This window comes from Manis pentadactyla, chromosome 3 (genome assembly GCF_030020395.1).
Source record: "Manis pentadactyla isolate mManPen7 chromosome 3, mManPen7.hap1, whole genome shotgun sequence".
NCBI classification, from domain to species: domain Eukaryota; kingdom Metazoa; phylum Chordata; class Mammalia; order Pholidota; family Manidae; genus Manis; species Manis pentadactyla.
Window position 1 is genome coordinate 60,807,835 of NC_080021.1, and position 19,728 is coordinate 60,827,562.

Sequence of the window (19,728 nt, forward strand, 5' to 3'; positions counted from 1 at the left end):
GCTATCCAAACATTTAATTGTCGAATCCTTCTTCACACTTGCTCCATTCTACCCACAAAATATACATACATACAACTATGCATGGACATCCCTTGCCAACATCTTATGGTAGAACAGTCTATTCCCAGGATTGTGTAGGTAATAAAGGAGGGCAGCATATAGAAAATATGAAATTTCCTAATTCCTCCTGCACAGGGATGCTTCATGATTTCATTCAAACTGAATTTTCTAGGCTCAGCCCCTTAGTTCTTGGTCTTTATCAGTTGTTCCATGACTGAAAGGTCATGGATCAATAAGTTACTAAAATAAACTTAGGGCCTGACATAGTCAATATTTAATTCTGTTATGTAAGAATATTTTTAAAACCATCATTTCATTAAAGATAGGACATTTTAACTCCAAAAATGTAGGAAGGACATAATTTCAGAGAAAAATTAGGAACAGTTTATAATTTTACACCAGTATGGTACATAGCATGACAATTTTACTCATTCCACATCAAGCTCTTCGGTAGTCATCACAGGTGAAATTTATCCATGTATGTTATTAGTACTCATTGTTTTATTTCACACAGCATTTACTCCATATTGCCTCTTACGGGTATTTTTTAAAAGTCTGTTTCATCTTATTCATCATCTTTATTCTGCTTTATATTACCCAAAACACCTTGCCAAGTGATTCACTCATAGTGTGCATCCAGTATGTTTTTGTGGGAGGGATGAATGAATAAAATAATAGACATCTACATATTTAAAATATTTATTTATATAGGAAAAGCTTTCTTAGTCTTTCTAAAGGGTATGTGCCTTTAGACACTGATGGGGAAACCCTAATGGGATATGGGAGAATCACGAATGCAACGGTGTGGATGTGGAAAAATGCGGCATGGTTCCACACAGCAGCAAAGGCCGAGGCCCAGCGCGGCCAGGCGGCAGACCCCGCCCCCTCCGCCTTATGTCAGACGGAAAGGACGCAGGCGCTAGGTGTTCGGTGGCCGGGACTTTAGCTTCTCGGGGTACGCGTGGATGCGCACGCAGGCCTCCAGCTTTTGAAATGCAACGGGATTTAGTGAGTTTCCCTTTGTCTCCAGCGTTGCAGATGAACCTAGTGTCTGCCGGCTTCTGGACAGCAGAGGAACTCCTGGAGGTGAAACCCTCTGAGCTCAGCAAAGAAGTTGGTGTATCTCAAGAGGAAACCTTAGAAACTCTGCAAATAATAAGAAGAGAATGTGTCACAAAGAAACCAAGATAGGCTGGTCCGGCTGAGTCAGGCAGGAAGTGTACAGCACTGGAACTTCTTGAGCAGGAGCATACCCAGAGCTTCATAATTACCTTCTGTTCAGCACTAGATATTCTTGGGGGTTGAGTACCCTTAACCAAAACAAAGCAAAATTGTGGTGCACCAGGTGTTGGAAAGACACAACTATGTCTTGTGTTGTGGCTATAGATGTGCAGATACCAGAATGTTTTGGAGGAGTGGAAGGTGAAGCAGTTTTTACTGATACAGAGGGAAGTTTTATGGTTGACAGAGTGGTAGACCTTGCTACTGACTGCATTCAGCACCTTCAGTTTATAGCAGGAACACATATGGAAGAGGAGCACCCCAGGGCTTTGGAGGATTTCAGTCTTGAAAATATTCTTTCTCATATTTATTATTTTTGTTATCATGACTACATAGAGCTACTGGCACAAGTTTATCTCCTTCCAGACTTCCTTTCAGAACACTCGATTAGTGGTAGTGGACAGTATTGCTTTTCCTTTTCGTCATGACCTAGATGACCTATCGTTTTGAACTCGATTACTAAATGGCCTTGCCCAGCAAATGATGAGCCTTGCAAATAATCACAGATTAGCTGTAGGTTTAACCAATCAGATGACAACAAAGATTGACAGAAATAAGGCCTTGCTAGTTCCTGCACTGGGAGAAAGCTGGGGACATGCTGCTACCATAGGCTAATCTTTCATTGGGACCAAAAGCAAAAGTTGGCAACATTGTACAAATCACCAAGCCAGAAGAAATCTACAGTACTCTTTCAAATCACACCTTAGGGATTTAGAGATGCTGTTGCTACCATGTGTTCATTTCAAACAGAAGGTTCACTGAATTCCCGGAAACGATCAAGAGAATCAGAGGAAGAACAGGAATCCAAAGACTAGTCTCAAAGTGTATATATGCATTGATGCTGTGAGATGTGACTTATACAAGTAGTAGACTTGTTACTTTAAAATAAAAGCACACATTATGGCACGAAAAAAATAATACAGATACGTGCCCTTTGGACATTGCTGTGTGAAGAAATGCTGCTATAATCATCTGTCCACTAGGAGCAGGAAATCCTGAAATCAAGACACTTAGAGAATCAAATAGAGAGGAAAGACGAGGCAACCATGGAACTTTTCTAGACTTCTCTTTCTCTGAGATAAGCAGCTTCATATGTTTGAACCACCTTGGCTATGTTTCTGTCTCTTGTGATCTAAAATAGTCAAACTATGACATCTCCATAATACAAATCAGGAAACCAGAACTCGGAAATCCCATGGCTGGACTAAAGGGGTTTACTGAGTGAGTGGTAGAGGCATGGCTAGAATATAAATTCCTAGTTCAGTCCCTTCTGGTATATTATGAAGTCCCTTTCTTAAGAACTGGTTGCTTGCACAAAACATTGATTAGCAATGCATTGTATAAAAGTACAACTTATACACTAAATAAAATGTTTTGTGCAATAATGAAGCACATACGCATGTTAGCTTATGTTGAACCATATGAAACTACCATGCCTGTGTGACAAAAATGTTCACTTATTGGAAATTTCATGTGGTTTGACCTAACAATTTTATTGCCTTCCCATTGCTAATGTAGAGAAGATATATTAAATTACTATATATTAAATGGTCTTTATTTTTATTTTTAAGTTTGATAATTAGAGTTTAAAGTGAAATTTCCTTCATTTTTCTGTAAATGAGTTTTATTGCCCTTCTTTCAAGGGGAAATTCTAGTTTTATTAAACCAGGTTAACTTTATAAGCCTATCCATCTATGACAATGTTGTAAAGCTATAAGCACCTAAAAGACAGGCTCACTTTTTTTAATGAATACTTGCAGGGCTCAGTTAGAAATTGTAACATGCCTCAGATGATAAAGTTCTATGCATATAATAATATGATCTAAATATATTAAAACATGACGTAACAAGTGAGAAGAATTATACCTCCCATTAGGGAATGCTGTATAATGTTTGTACAAAAGAAACATGAGCAGTGACTTTTTGTGATGTTATAATTTGTTGTGATTTAAAGTAGTATTTTACAACTTATTTATAGTTTTTAGATCAGCCATTTGGGAGTTTATTGGGCCTTTCTCCTCAGTGTGACTCCCACTGATTATAAGAAAGTTCTATCTAGAACTCGACTTAATTGGATTAGCTTTCAGTGTTACTTGAATTGATTAGAATGTAGTACCGAGAGGAGGAATTCAACTCTTTTGCTGAATTCTTCACAGTACTTCCTGTTTACTTCCAAAAGTGTACTTTCTATAAATTGTGCATTAACAGGTTCTACAAGAGCTAAGATTATTTACTTTCAAAAAGTTTAAACACTGGTTTAAATGCATAGAGTTTTCCACAAAAATGAGATTAGCTGCTCAGTATTGCAGTGTAACAATATTATAAAAATTATTACAAAAATCAATAATACTTTCATGTCCAGAACTAATCTGATGGCAAGATCTTGTTTATATAGATATTAAACAAATGCATTATTAACATTTTTTAATGATTTTCTAGAGAAAAAAAGTCTTTTTAAAATTATCATATAGAAGTGGTATAATAAATGAGTATAATTTCTATTAACAGAAAGTTAATTTACATAAAACAAATGCTTGTTGAATTATTGAATATGATAATATCTACATGCCTATTCCTGTTTGTCATATCTTGTGCCTTTTGGCGACGTCAGAATTATAACAATCTGATTTATGCATTAAATTTAATGCATAATATGACACCATACAGATATGTATGCCTTTTAATGTATAATTTAAACATGATTGCTATATATTTCACCCATTCTTTCATGGTACTACCAATTTTCTCATGCAGTCAGAAATCACGATTAAAATGCAGGTTGCTAGATATGAATGTCTGTTTGAATTAATGAATATTTTCATAAAAATACTCCAACTATGAATGTTTTAAAAACCTTGTCATAACATTCACCAAACTTACACATGACAGCAAGCATGTGTTACTGCATTTTCATCTTAAATATTTGATGACTGCCTCTTTAAATCCAAGATTCATAACCCAAAGGCTTTCATTTTCTTACACTATGTGTAATTCAAGGGACATTTATTAGTACAGTCCTCTTTTTAAACATCAAATAAACATTCTGAAAAAAAGCAATATATGAACTTCCCAGAATTTTGGACATATTTTACGGTATTAATTATACATAATATTTTATAATGTGTATACACAATTTACACTCTCTTTCTCTCCCTCCCTCCCAATAGAATAAAGATAGGATTTACAATAAAGATGATTCTGGTTAAACATTAAAAACTACAATACAACTGGAATCTTTTTCAAGGTACATTAAAAATGTGTAAACATTTCATAACCTACCAACATTTCCAGGAAATGATTACAGTGCACAGCTGCAATTTATGAGATTCTGGAAAGCACCAATGCTCTTCTAATAATTTCTTAACAATAATGTCAGTTTCAAAACTACAAATTTAAATTTAACATAGGTAAATAATGGTAACAGGTGCAGTACAGTCATCTTTATTATTTAAGAAGGAAACCAACTTAACAGTTATAAGAACAATTCCATGCTAGGTTGCAGCTGAAGGTTGCCCACTGATGGGTCGCTCTCACTTGACCTTGGGTGTGCAGAAAGGTAGTTCACCATGGAAACCTCGATCTTGATGCTTTCCATACAGTAAATCATTTCAGTCTCTTCATGTAATTCTTCTATTGGCAGTGCAATTGAAATGTCATGCTCCACAAACAGAGAAGCTAGTAATTTCTTATGGGTGATTAAACCACCTTTCTAATGTATGAACTTGGATAAAGTTATATGCAACTATTTTAACACACACTTAGTTCATCATAATCTTTCCTCTGTATTTTTTGAACATTCTGGTAAGCATAGTTTAACATATTTTATGATTCTTTAAATACAGTCTGTCTGTATGTTGTCAAATATCTGATATCACTTGAATTATATGATGGTGTTTCTACCTACAGAAAGAATGTGTGTGCGTGTATTTATGTTTACATATAGAAAAAAGCTCTTTAAGTAATACTGAAATTTCCAAAAGCAGGCAAGTTTTAAAAGGACATTTTAGGCCCTAAGCCAAAACTGACATTCCATCTTTAATTGTGTGAAAATCAAAAGAATGTATGTATTTTAACAACAAATTATGAGAAAATCATAAAAATCATATTTTCTTTAAAAAGCAAGAGTTACAAAATTGCTTTTTCCTTTATGAACCGCTCATGTCAATATCTCTAGACAATCACTCCCTTCTGCTTTTATAGTAAAACTGCTTTTTTAAAGCTCATTCTATTCTACTATATTACTCTCACAATCACATCTGTCAAGACCCCAACCCTCTCTCTCCCACTGCCCAGCCCTCACATTTGTTGAAATCTTGGCACTGAAATCACAATTTTTCTATTCATAATGTATTCTGTCACCCTGGGAGATTTTAAAAGCCACATGGACAACTCATCCTGAATCCTGGCCTCTCAGTTCCTCCAAACCTCATATTGATGACCTTTTCTTTCACTGTCCTCTTTCCTAGACAAACACTGGACCTTGACATATCAGAAACTATTCCAACCATAATATTGGTATTTTAAAGATTCTGCTTTATGTTCACTATGAGTTTTTCTTTTATTTTTCTTTTATTATTTAATGACACTAACTACAACCTTAAAATTCATCACAACTGAAAATTTCAATTTGTTGCCCTCAAACAATATATCTCTATGATTTGTCCCTTTATAACTTCACCTCCCTCCCTACCAAGTTAAAATCTATGGAACATGATTCTAACCATTGTATTTATAAAATCTAAGTCCCCATCTCATCTGCCTTCCCATTTTACTCATTTGAAAGGGTCCAAATTTGGGTTATCCCAATACTCTTTGTTCTCCAGCCCTAACCTCAGGCATCTGAGCTCTGCTAGGTAAAAACAACAACAGGGAATGGCAGCACCTGTATAAAAATTAATAAATCACCAATCTTAATGGAACACTCATTACTTCCTGGAAATTTTACCATGCTTATTGGTTAATCCACTTTCTTTTTCTCCATACATTCTAAACCTTCTTCATTGTGTTCCAACCAGCAGTACTCTCACCAAAATCTGACTTTCAACAGATAGCTTAACTTCTACTACACAGAGTAAATAAATGCAATAAAAGGAAAACTGCCTGCCACCTAACCTATGAACTTGTTTGCATCTGTCCCAGTCTCTAATTATTTGCTTAAATAGGTGGTTTCCTTATGCTGATATTAGAACCCTTTCCCTCCTATTCTCTCAGACATTTTGGAATCAGTGACCCCTTCTCTAACATTGGCAAGTTCTCTTTCTAGAACACCTTTCCCACTTCAAAACTTGTAAACCGATAGTCCTGTAGATCTCTGTTCAAATTTCTTCTTCACTGAAGACTTGCTATATCCTCCAAACTAAGTCAGATCCCCCTGTTTTTCAGCCTTATTTTCCTTTGACTGTATTCCTTACTTCCTGCATTCCAATTGGCATTGTTTATCACAATTTGGAATTCTGCTTATTTAAATGATTATTGAATTAATAGCTGCCCTCCAATAGTGTTGGCACTACAAGGTACCATATGACACATACTAAGAGCTCAATAAATCTTGATAATCAATAACAATAGAAGAAAACACTTACACATCATGTACTATATGCCAAGCACTATATTTACAAAGTAATTTAATGCAGCAACTCCATCTTCATTTTATAGATGAAAAACTTCAGACGCAGGGAGGAGTTGACAGACAGTGTTACAAGAGTTTGGCTCCAGAGTGTATGATCTAAGAACTACATTCAACTGCCCATAAATGGATTAAGTAAAATTACAGTACACCCACCCAAAAAAGGCAAAAATGTTGAAGTGTAACTGTGATGAGATTTAGTCCATACTTTTTATGATATGCAGTATAAATATGAAGTGTCAAAGTTGAAGTATATTAAAAGTTCAGGACTGTCAATCCTTTGACACTGTGCCAAGGGTATATATATGTTTTATATTCATCTTGGGTTCTTTCATTTCACTCTGTTTTTTTCTAATGAAGGACAATATTCTAAGTCAGGTTAACATTAATGGCAAATAAAGAAGGAAGAAAAAGAAAATAAAAATCTGAAATATAGGACGTAGGTCTGTGTGGGTATTACAGCAAATTTCCTTTGTTCCACATGAATCCTCTGGGTTGGAGCAAATGAGTGTACTCACAGGAGACATAGGGGTGCTGAGGGATGACTGGCTATTGAGATACAACGATAATGCTAGAAAGGAAGAGTATCATAATGGAGGAGGCAGGGATGTGAGAGGAGCATTTACAGAGAAAGAGAAAGTTAAATAATATTCCTCTTCCAACCCTGACTTCACACCACTAAATTCTTCAGAGCTCAATCTACATAGCCTTCAAAATATAGGGAAGAATCACACTCCTTATATTTTATTATTCACCAACATTCTATAAAGTATTGAATAACCGAATATAATATCTGATTCAATAATCAAGAGAAGAGGAAGCAATTTTCGACAAAGCCATCCTCCAAGAAAAAAGAAACACACTTGAGAGAATATAAGAAGGCTTTCAACTCAGTGGGAAGGGAATGTGAAAGCACTTCACTGAAGCTCATTGTAGCTTGTGCACAGTTTGCCACCAAGAAATGCTCATTCAATATAGGGAAATGAATTCCCATTCACTAATAAACACAATCAAATGCAAAGCTGCTTTACAAAGTCAAAGTCTATAAATATCTCATAAGTGGTTTATGCCCTAACATATTTTCCCAAACTATATTTTATCACAAAGCGTTTTTCAGTTATTCTATTCTTTTTTTTTACTTCAATTGTTCATGGCACTATCACATGTTCCTTAAATTATTCATATTTTCATGGGAGAAGTCCATAATTCTCCATTCACGGGAACATATAGGGTGAGTACATTTAATTTTGCAGGTATTGTACATATGGATAAACAGAAAGCAAGAAGATCAATTACTAGTAGTGGTAACCATCAGCACCATCCCCTTGTCAACCAAGGCTGAAGTGTCATCTCACGACATGAACATTGACCCAGAAGTCAGGAAAATAGCCCAGGGGTTGCATTTTCCAATAATGTACTGGACACATATGACAAGCTTACAGCCGAGGAGTAAACAGTTCTTAACTCACAAGACCATCAAACAGTATTAAGTGCTTTGGAATCCATGGATAACAGGTGCTACAAGGACTGAAGCCCTCACCAGGTCACCTCTTTCCCTCCTGGTCACTCACCTCTTTGCCCCTCACATTAGGAGAATATCGATGAGAGGAAATGACAGAAGATGCCTTATGGCAAAAAAAAAGGGATGTAACGGAAGCTTATCAATTTCTCATATACAGATTTTAAGCCATGATGCTAAAAGTTCCACAATGATGCATTTAATCATTTGCTGCAATTTTCAAAATCCTTAGAAGATTCTCATCAAATGATAAAACTAGGTTTTATAGACAGTTATGGATTTGCTTTCACATTAAAATTGCTCCTAATAACATGCTATTAGCCAATTTTAGGAAGAATTTTTTTAATAGTTCAGTGAAGTGTAATCATCCAGTAAGATAGCATTACATCCAAATAAGGATTTAAAGTTACTAATGATAATCTAAAAATAGCACTTCAATGAGGAAAACAATTTGGAACTCAGCAAACGCTACAACACTAGTTAATAGAAGTTCACTGATTTACAAAACTCAGTGACTTGAAAATCTATAAAAAGTATTATCAAATAATCTAATTTCTAATTTTAAAAAAGGCTATAAAAGATTTTCTTGAAATGGTAGTAAAATATAACTTGAGTTGAAACAATTACTTCACTAATTTTAGGAATTCACACTTACTGTCATTGGTAAACAAGGTAAGTCTGCACTGTAGTCTAGTCAACTCCTAGGTGTTCAGTCCACTAAATCAGTGACCTCCAAAATGTGTCTTTAATCTTTTAAATTTTTAAAAGAATTCTAGAATTCTTTTATAATGAATTTATATCCCTCCCTTTCTCCATGAAAATCTGGAGACCTCTAAAGCTCAATTTCAAAATCTCTGCATTATAGGATTTCTCCACTGAGCTGTCCACCTTTCCAAGTGACTTGGGGTTCCCTTGCTACTATTTTCCTCACAGACATCAAAAGAAAGAAGAAAATGAAAACATTGTGATATAGTAAAATAGTTTTAGTACTGTTAGATTATTTTTTCCTTAAACAAAATATCAAAATAATATGTTAGAGTAAAATAGATTGTACATTGTTGGTTTTTGAACATGTCAGAAAGGTATAGCAAACCTTACAAAAAAAAAGACATATTGACCTTTCCATCTCATTATAAAACTAATTTGTGTTGTTTGTAGGAAGGAAAATACAAGGGCAGAAATCACCTAAGAAAAATATCTAAATGTGAGAATAAATGTCTTTAAATGTTAGTCAAATTAATTTACATATTTTTCTCTAAATTTAGCTGAAAGGAAATTATATAATTCCAACTTGGCCTTGACACACAGATACAATTTGCAATGAGCAGCAAAAGCAACTCAAATATTCTGACCATACCACACAGCCAGTGTGACGGAGAGGTCTGTGGGCCACTGCCAGGCCCTGGCTGTAGCTCAGGTCTGGGCGTTGCTGACACGGCTTCTCTCTCTGGAGACCGCCTGGATTCCAGCTAGCCCTCAGGGAGGGCAGAGTGCTGTCATCATTTTCTACTCCTAACTTTATAAAAGGAAAGAAGAAAGCTCAAATTTATTTTGTATCTCCACTAAATATCCCTGTTTACAGTAATGACAATTGAAAAATTTTTTGAGATAGTGTTTATAGGACAAACAATATTTTTGAGTGCATCAAATGACTGTTTGGAAAAAATACAAAGTACTTTGGTGAGTTAATATATAACTATGGAAGTCAATTTTTTAAAGTGTTAGCCAAACTGATTTACACTTTTTTTTTCAGAATATAACCTAAAAAAATGGTTATTCATCAGCTTAGCTATAAAACTCAAATATAATGTTCAATGCACAAGAAGAATATGTTGAAATTCAGTGCCAAGTTCAAAAAGGAAAATAATTCTACGAAGTGCCCAAATATTTGCCAACATGTAGGCAAAATAAAGATAGCTTTGCCTTGTTTTGGACAGAATCATTCACTTTAAACTCAGGTTCTGTTTTCTTGATAAACAAAGCTCTTGAATGTTTTTATAACTGTTTTCTGTTTTGTTTTAAGTAAGTTCCACTATGTTGTTATAGCTTAATAGATCTTGTACATGGACTGGAAGAATGAACTTTTCTTTACCAACCATTTATTAAGAATAACCTCAGTCGTACCCATTATAGTACAAACCACAGGTATATTTTGTTTTGTACACTAAAGTTTTCCTTTAAAGCACTGTGTCAGGTCATAAGTCCTGTCTCTGATCTTTCCCCTCCTCCTGCCAGCAGAAAACATAGCTGCCAACTGGATCTGTGTGAGGTGCATGTCTGGTCCTGTCTGTCCCTCTCCCATACTCATTTACTGGCTCCCTGCTGCCTGCTTACCAAATGAGACGCACTATGCTTTTTGCTTGGAACTCATAGGTTTATTTCATCTTCTTAACAACTCCAGAAGGTTATACTAATATTATCTCCATTTTCTATAAGAATATAAATAATTTGCCTAAAGTCACATAGAGATAAGTGGCAGAAAGGATTCCTAGCCAGGACTAGTAGACTCCAAAGTCCATATACCTAACTGACTATTCCAAAAATTTTTTAACATGCCAGAATCTACTTCTCTAAATTGATCTCCCAAGATGCTTTATATAACCCGTGCATACTCCAGCAAGATTGATTTGTCTACTGTACAACTCAACCTAGAGCATGGTAGGTGCCTCTCATTTACATCTGCTAACCTCCAGAGGAGAACATTTGTGACTAAGAAAATGCCATCATGCTAAAGCTTTCAAAACTCTTCCAATTCTCCTATTGATTACAATTTGCTAGTAATGCATAAGTGAGAAGAGAAAATTTTTTTCTTGATTGAGGCTTTCATTAATGTACTGAGAAAAGTATTTATGTTAAAATTTAATGCATAATAACTAAAATAATGGCAATAGCACTTTAAATTTCAAATCAATAGATAATAAGGGCAAATAGCAATGTTATCGATCTAATAAAGTGCAATTAAGGAACATAAAAAGTAGCAAAATCATAACCTCAAAAATATAATACACTAAATTGAAAGAATTATGAAAAAGGAGAAAATCCCAATCATGGTAAGAAATGTTAATACAATTATCTCAATAACTAAAACAACAAGAAGACAAAAAAATCAGTAAAGATATGAAACTTTTGAGTAAGACAATTAATAATCATGGCTTGAAAGTCCTAAATACTACTCAACATACAACAATGAATCAATAATTATTCTTGCATGCACATATGACAGATGTCTAAATATTAATCATGCACTACATCAAACTGCCTCGCCAAATATCCCACAGAAACAATATGATACACACCATGTCTCTGTATATAATTAAATTGAAATAAAAATTTAAAAAACAAGAAAGCAAACAAACATAAATTGTAAAAGATATTTCTACATAGCACATGGAAGGAATAAATAATAATATTTAAAAATATATAACATTGAATAATAATGAAAGTTTTACTTGTCAAACTTTTGAGAAGAAGCTCAAATACTATTTAGAGGGAAAAATACATCCTTAATCAATAATATAAGAACAGAAGTGCATAAAGTAGAAAGACTGAATATTAACAACCATGGAATAGAATAGACAGCCCAGAAATAAACCTGTACATATGTAGTTAATTAATTTATGATAAAGGAGCCAAGAATATACAATGGGGAAAGGATAGTCTCTTCAGTAAATGGTATTGGGAAAACTGGACAACCACATGCAAAAGAATGAAACTGTGCCACTATTTACAACATCCACAAAATGAACTAAAAATAGATTAAAGATATGAATATAAGCTCTGAAGCCAAAAAAGTCCTAGAAGAAAACATAGGTGGCTAGATCCTAGATACTGGCCTGGCATTGAAGTTTTGGACCTTACTCCAAAAGCAAAGGCAACAAAAGTAAAAATAAGAAGGACTGTATCAAACTGGAAAACTTCTTCACAGAGGAGGAAACCATCACCAAAATGAAAAGGCAACCTACTAAATCTGATTTTTAAAATGCACTGAGGATTTAAATATACATTTTTCTAAAGAAGACATACAGATGACCAACAGGCATATGAGAAGATGTTCCACATCACTAATCATCAGGGAAATGCAAATCAAAACCACAATGAGATCTCACCTCACACCTGTTAGACTGGCTATTATCAAAAAGATAAGAAATAACAAGTGTTGGCAAGGATGTGGAGAAAAGGAACATTTATACACTGTTGGTGGGAATGTAAATTGTTGCAGTCACCATGGAAAACAGTATGGAGATTCCTCAAAAAATTAAAAACAGAAATACCATGGTCCAGATATTCTGCTTCTGTCTACTTATCCAAAGAAAATGAAAACACCAATTTGAAAAGGCACCCCTATGTTCTTTGCAGCATTATTCACAATAGACAAGATATAGAAACAACCTTAGGGTCCACTGATGGATGAATGAGTAAAGAAGATATATTATAAAATACGATGAAATAGTATTCAGTCATAGAAAAGAAGGCAATCATCATTTGCAATAGGATGGATGGACTTGAGGGTATTATGCTAAGTGTAATAAATCAAATATAAATATTGTCTGGTGGCACTTATATGTGCATCTAAAAACAAAACAAATGAAATAACAAAACAAAACAAAATTCACAGATATAGAGAATAGATCAGTGGTTATCAGAGGAGATGGGGGTTGGGAGATGGGCAAAAGAGGTGAAGGGAGTCAACTGATGGTGACAGGTCAACTAAACTTATTGCAGAAGAAAGTTTTTGCAATTCATACCAATAACCATAAATTAGATTCTGAAATATATTCTAAGTGTACCACAATCAATAAGATAATGAAAAAAGCATATGTACAAAATTCAAAGAACAGAAATACAGAGCAACCAAACAGAATATACACTTGACTAAAAGAGAAGGAAGAGGAGAATTTAGAAGAAGAAGACTTAAGGCCTCATTTATAATTTAAAAGGAAATCTATAAATAAGAGAACCAAATGCCATGTTCAGCAGAGAGAGGTTGGAAGACAGAACTGAGAGAGTAACCATTGGATTTGAGAATCTAGAATCTAAGTCAGTGTGAAATGCATTAAGAAACAAATGTGAAGAAAGAAAATGCAGACAGAGTAATGGCTTTCTTAACAAGTTTAGATGATCCAGGAAGAGGAGAGATGTAGTAATAGCTAAGTTGGACACCTGCCCAAAGTAGGTTGATTTATTAATTTATTTACTTGATTCTATTGTGGCTGAACCATGAGCTTGTTATTAAGCTGAGAGGTTGCCACAAGAGACAGGAAAGTCCTCAAAATAAGAATGATAGAGCAATGCTCTTGAGAAAGCAATCAACTACACCCAAAGGATGCCTTATTTTTTAAAATTAATGTGTACAGGAGGACACTAGGCATCCATGAAGTTGAGATATATAAGAGAGCAAAGTAAGAGGCAGGGATTCTACCATGAGGTGAAAGAGAAATTATTTAGGTATGACATTGTGGAGATCTAAATAAATATCAGCCCCAAACTATATTTTATTCATGTAAAAAAGAGATTATGCAAAACTAAATTAAATATGGGTCATCATGCCCTTAAGGAGAAAAAGTGAGACCTGTTCACACATACCAAGAAAACTAAAATGCCATTCATCTCTTCTTTCTCAACATATAAATGTGTTTTTTTTTCCTCTTTCATTTTTTAAGATCACATAGCATTCTTTGATCCTTTCTTCCCATTCTCTAAAAGGATACATGGAGGTGAGAATATTTACCAAAGCACCAACATTAAGCTCAGGCTCCCTTCCACAGTTTAGCATTGTGGTTTCTATAGCAGTTCACCAAGGGCTATAGAATGATTTGGGCTAAATGCATTAAAGAGATGAGGAGAGGATAAATCATTAAAATCATTGTATTCCTTCTTCTCTCATACCCAAAAATGCTTCATTTTTAGGAAAAGTGTTACCCTCACTCCCTAACATGAAACTGACATTTGTCACACAGCCAAAATTTTCTAAAGATTTTAAAAATCATTTTTATTGACCATTTCTCAAAATATTGTCCTTCAGTGTTGAAAGTTATGTTTCAGGAAGGTAAAAATTTCAAACTGATATTCCTCAACTTCACTGAAGATTAATGCTGATTAGAACTTTCATCTTTTAGATTTATTTTAAACAACCAAACAAGGGAAGATGGTATTTTAAATACTATTAATATTGGCCTTTGGTTTTCAGCAATAAATGTAGAGACCAGTGAAATTATTTTATTTTTCTAGGACAGCAATGTTTTTCCGTGCATGTTGCTAAAGGAAGCATATTTATCACAGATTTTGTCTTTTATTTTAATTTCTCAGAATCAAAATGATTTACCCAAACTCAAAAGAAACTGTAATTATCTAAAGTTAATTACAACTTTCTTTTCTATATTTAATTATGTTTCCTTCTAAAGAATAAGCATCATTTATTAATTAACTTCACTTTATGTTTGGCACATTACATAGAATTACTGAAGCAGAAGGTAATGTATGAAGAGGAGTGAAAAAACAAACAAAAATACCCAGAACATACAGTTCTCAAACACGCCAAGTCATTTGTTCCTTTTTGCTTTTAAAAATCTCTTCAACATTTCATTAATATTCTTCTTTCTAAGTACTGTAAGAAATACAGAGTGCATGTCTGATACACTCTATTTCTGGACTATACAGTAACAAAGTGCATAAATTCATTTGGCTACTCAGAGTGACATCTTGAATTTACTTAATATATAGTTACTTTCTCTAAAATTAAACAATTAATAAGCCAGCAGCTATGTGAATCATAAATTATTCATACTTAGTCTACCAATGAACATTAATCAATTATAAAGAGATACAGAAATTAAGACCAAGAGAAAAAGTCAACCATAGCCTTTTAATACTGAGACTCTGCTAACTCAGTCTCTTTAAACATATTTGATTTGTATAATAGCATCAATATGCACAGCTATGCTTGCTGCTCAAGTTTCCAACAAAATAACAAATTTATGAGTATACGTATGCTGTCAACAGGTAACAAGAAATACTCATCACAATTCTGCAGTCTTTGACTAAAAGGGCTTATTAGAGTTCTTTCAAATTATTGTACCTCATCAAACATTTAATATTAACTCTCCTGACTTTCCAAAGAATTTGAAACACTGAAAAACATCTTTAGAATCTTTCTGTTTGAATACCAATAGCTTTATACCAATACATGTAAATTCTTAATGATCACAAAAGCAAAATATCCACCTGAACAACGGCCCACGCCAGTCAGTTGTCACACACTGCATCATTAATGGACACAGGTTCAGCAATAGACTTATGACTTAAAATCATCTAATGAGAAGTTTCAACAAGCTTATCTCCAACACATGTGATTTCTAAATTATGCAAGTACGTATTCTGATTAATTTATTTAAAATCAGTTGAAGAAAAGCTTCGGTTCCTAGACTGCATTTTTACAAGAAGTAAACCAATAAAATAATAAAAGTATATGGATGACAAATAAGGACTTAAAAAGGGAAATGGAATTAATCAGAGTATGAAAATTGGAATAGTCATTCATTTATAGCTATCAATCAAATGTTAGTGTCAAATACTACCAGAAATAGGCTTGAAATGATTCTTCAGTTGATATTCTGCAGAAATAATGTGCTTAGAACAGAGCAGGGCTATTGACAGATACCAGTAGATCTATTATCTCACTGTTCCTTGGTAGCTAGAAAAAACAGAGCTGGATTTATAAAATGAGAAATGAAGAACAGCTGAGTCTTTAGTTACAATTTTTTTTTCTATGTCCTTGGGCATTAGTAGAGATATGGTACCTTTACCTTAACCTAATGTGAAATACGGCCATCTCAACAAGATAGCCAAAGAAATATCCAAAACCCCTTAGTAGGAATGCTGAAGTTTTTGCTACTTCAGGTGGGAGAAGAGTAGAACCAGGACAGCTTTCCTGGGACTCAGAGAAGGTATTGCTAGTAGTTCTCATTCAGCAGGTATAACATTGCAAAACCTAAGCTTAGTGCTGTGAGAAATGTAAAAAAATATTGGATGCAATTACAATGCAAAGGAGCCTGCAATTTAATTAAGGAATTAATTTATATTACTAAAAGATAATATAGTACTCTATGAAAAGATAAGTTACATGTCATAATTAATGCCATAGATAAAAAGTGCTGCTAAAATACAAAGTAGATCTCATCAACGACTGCCAGCATGGTCACTTTGCTAGTAATGCAGACCCTCAGACTCCACTCCCAGCCTACTGAGTCATATTCTGCATTTTAGCAGATGCCTAGATCTTATGATTTATAAGCACACTCAAGTTTGAGAAGCCTATCTTAGATGGTTTCCCAAGAAAAATGGTACTTAATTCATCTGTTAAACTAATCATTTGTTCAAGAAAGGTGAAGAAAAACAGGTCAGGAAATCCCAGGCAAGTGATCAGAAAAGAAGAAAAGCACAGCTTGAAAGGGTGTGAGGCATGTTCCAGGAAGATTGAGCTTGCCAAATGAGCTAGGGCAAAAGAGGTTAGTAAGTGAACGGCAAAAGATAAGTCTTGAAATGTACAATGGGCCCATGTATGAAATAGCCTGAAAGTTAGGTGGACGGAACCACTGAGTATATTTAAACAGACCAGTCAGTGCTTTCGTCACCAAGCCTGGCTCACTGTTTAGATCCCACCCTTCAGAAAGGAAGAATTCACTCCCTTAGCCTTCAGCATTGGCTGCTGGTACCCCAAAGCTGAGACCTTTCTTGAGAGTTACCCTCAGCCAAAGGGAGCTGCTCCCCCCAGGTCTACACCCTCTTCCTGGAGGCAGCTCACATCCATCACTGGATGATGCAGGGGCACAGAGGCCTGGCCTCAGGGCCTCAGTTGAGGGTATCTTCGAAGGACTATCCCAGTGTCAGAATTCACTGTAGGGTGAGATGAGTTACATGGTACAAATGCATCTCATTTTGATAACTCTTTCTTCTCAGTCTTGCTCTTCCTCTCACAGGTATTGTTCCCAAGAAAGCTTCCCAGTAAATTTACTGCACACAATTTTCCATATCAAACAGGAGGCGAACACACACAGAAACATCTCAATTTTTAAAAAAGCAAAGATTCCTAGTCTCACCTCAGATTTTCTGAATTAGAATGTCTATGGGTTTTCATTGCTTCTCAAATATAAACATGCATTAATTTCTAAGTTCTCAAGTAATGCTGATGATCAGTGTCCCACACTAGGAATAAAGTTCAAATTCGACCACCGACTGTAGATTGTTACAAAACTCCTCAGAGATTCTGAGGTATAGAGACTCACATTTTTTATTTCAAGTTATACTCATGCTCTACTTTCAGAGATTCTGTTTTAATTGGTCCAGTATAGAGTCTGGGTACTGACTTTTTCTCCTAATATGCAGCTAAAATTGAGAACCACAGCTCAGCTTTTGTTCCAAAATATATACCTATGATACGGTAAAAGCAGGACTACAGTTGTCTCTCAGTCTAGTATCCATGCCATTTTTTTCAAAGCCCCATACTATCTTCCCTGGAAACTAAATAGAATTTCTGAACTGCCTCATTCACTATCCAAATTAGGTTTGACACTGTTAAGTATCTGAAATATATAATGAACATTATTACATGAATTTCTAAAAACATCATAGTAAAGGACCCATATGTGATTAGAAAATGAAAGTGGGTAAATATAATTTAATTATTCTCAGAATTCATTAGAAATCACTTTGAATCTTTAACAAATCTATCCCTTAGGGACATCATCCTCTGAGCAACCATTTCATCATCTCTGGAAACTGCACATTTCAAACTTCCTTCTTTATTTGGAGAACATGCAGTATCTCCACCAATCCCCAATTCTCCTGTAAAATTCTAATAGGAGTATTAATAAAATAATTTTATTTTGCTTACATTTTTACCCCTTATTGTAGCAACCCACAAATATTTCTCTGAAAAATTATAGTCATCCATTATGAAGAGTGAAAAATAGAGGCATAGTTAGCTACATGTGCATGCCACCAGTTTTCAACAGAATAGAGAAGCAGGCGGTAAAGCGCAAACATTTCAGCTGAGGTCTTAGCCACTAGATGCCGCTGATGTGGCTGGAGGCCTAGGGAGTGAATTCTACAGAACGATAAAGGCTTACATCTTAGAAAATAAAATGCTGTTACTATGGAGACCAGCTGAGATTATGGATAATGAGAGTACCATGTTTTCCTCTCTCTAAGGAGCTATTGTTCTCCACATACTGCTCTATGCTGAACATTACTGACCTTCAAAATGTATCAAAATCATTGGGACTTTCCTTTCTAAAAAAAGGGATATTTCATTCAGTACTTCTGTGTGAGTGAGAAGCTGTACACATCAATTATTCACACACATGCAAAATACGGAAAGGAACCATTATTCAATGCATTTTTATGATTTACATACAGAGGAGTGATCAATGGTCTTAACAGTAAATGATGTCATAGTTTCTACAACTTTATGTGTTTCCAGATTCCTTAAAATTCTCCATCTACAAAGACAGAGGAACTGAACTACTCAATAACTATCATCTCTGTAATAGCCTAAAATACCTAGCTGGAAATAATTGTAGGCAAGTGCATGTTTTCAATGGAAAAGGGATATAAGAAATTTCCAGTTTAGTTAGAGAAAATCTTGAAATAGACAGTTATTTTTCTTCTATAGCTAGCAGCAGACTGGAAAACAGAATCACAGGGAAATAGAAATTTTTTGCTAGAAGAACAAATGATAGCTATTGTTTTCTAACTAGTTGCTGATTATTGTCTTTAATAATACAGTAATATTGTGTCTTTTATATAACTCTCTCCAATAGAAAATCTGTGAAATTAATGTTCATATTTATATCTTCTGAAAAATTAAATGTAAGGGAAATGTTAAATGTGTACTGTGATGGTCTATAAGAATATACAAAAAAAATCCCCCCAAATTATTATTTGAACTTGCATAGCCCAAGAAAATATAAATTATTTAACATATCACAAAATTCAAGTAAGGGAAGAATTAATGACCAGATTTTTCATTTGAAGAGTTTATATAATAACTAATGAGTATGAAAAGTAATAAATATGTCATTTTTCATAATATATGATGGATTCTCATTGTCCCAGAAAACTCCACCCAACCATTCCTTTCAAAAACTATCACCAAGCTGCTTAAACCTAAAGTGAATTTGATACGCTATCTCTTTGAGCCTCATCCCTAATGGCATTAAGCAATTTGTGGAAATCATAACTTGAT

At 34.4% G+C, this 19,728-nt stretch overlaps 1 pseudogene; it reads left to right on the forward strand.

Moving 5' to 3' along the window:
* The first annotated feature begins 786 nt into the window (after positions 1-786).
* On the forward strand, positions 787-2,378 carry LOC118913466 (DNA repair protein RAD51 homolog 3-like; annotated as a pseudogene).
* Positions 2,379-19,728: the final 17,350 nt, after the last annotated feature.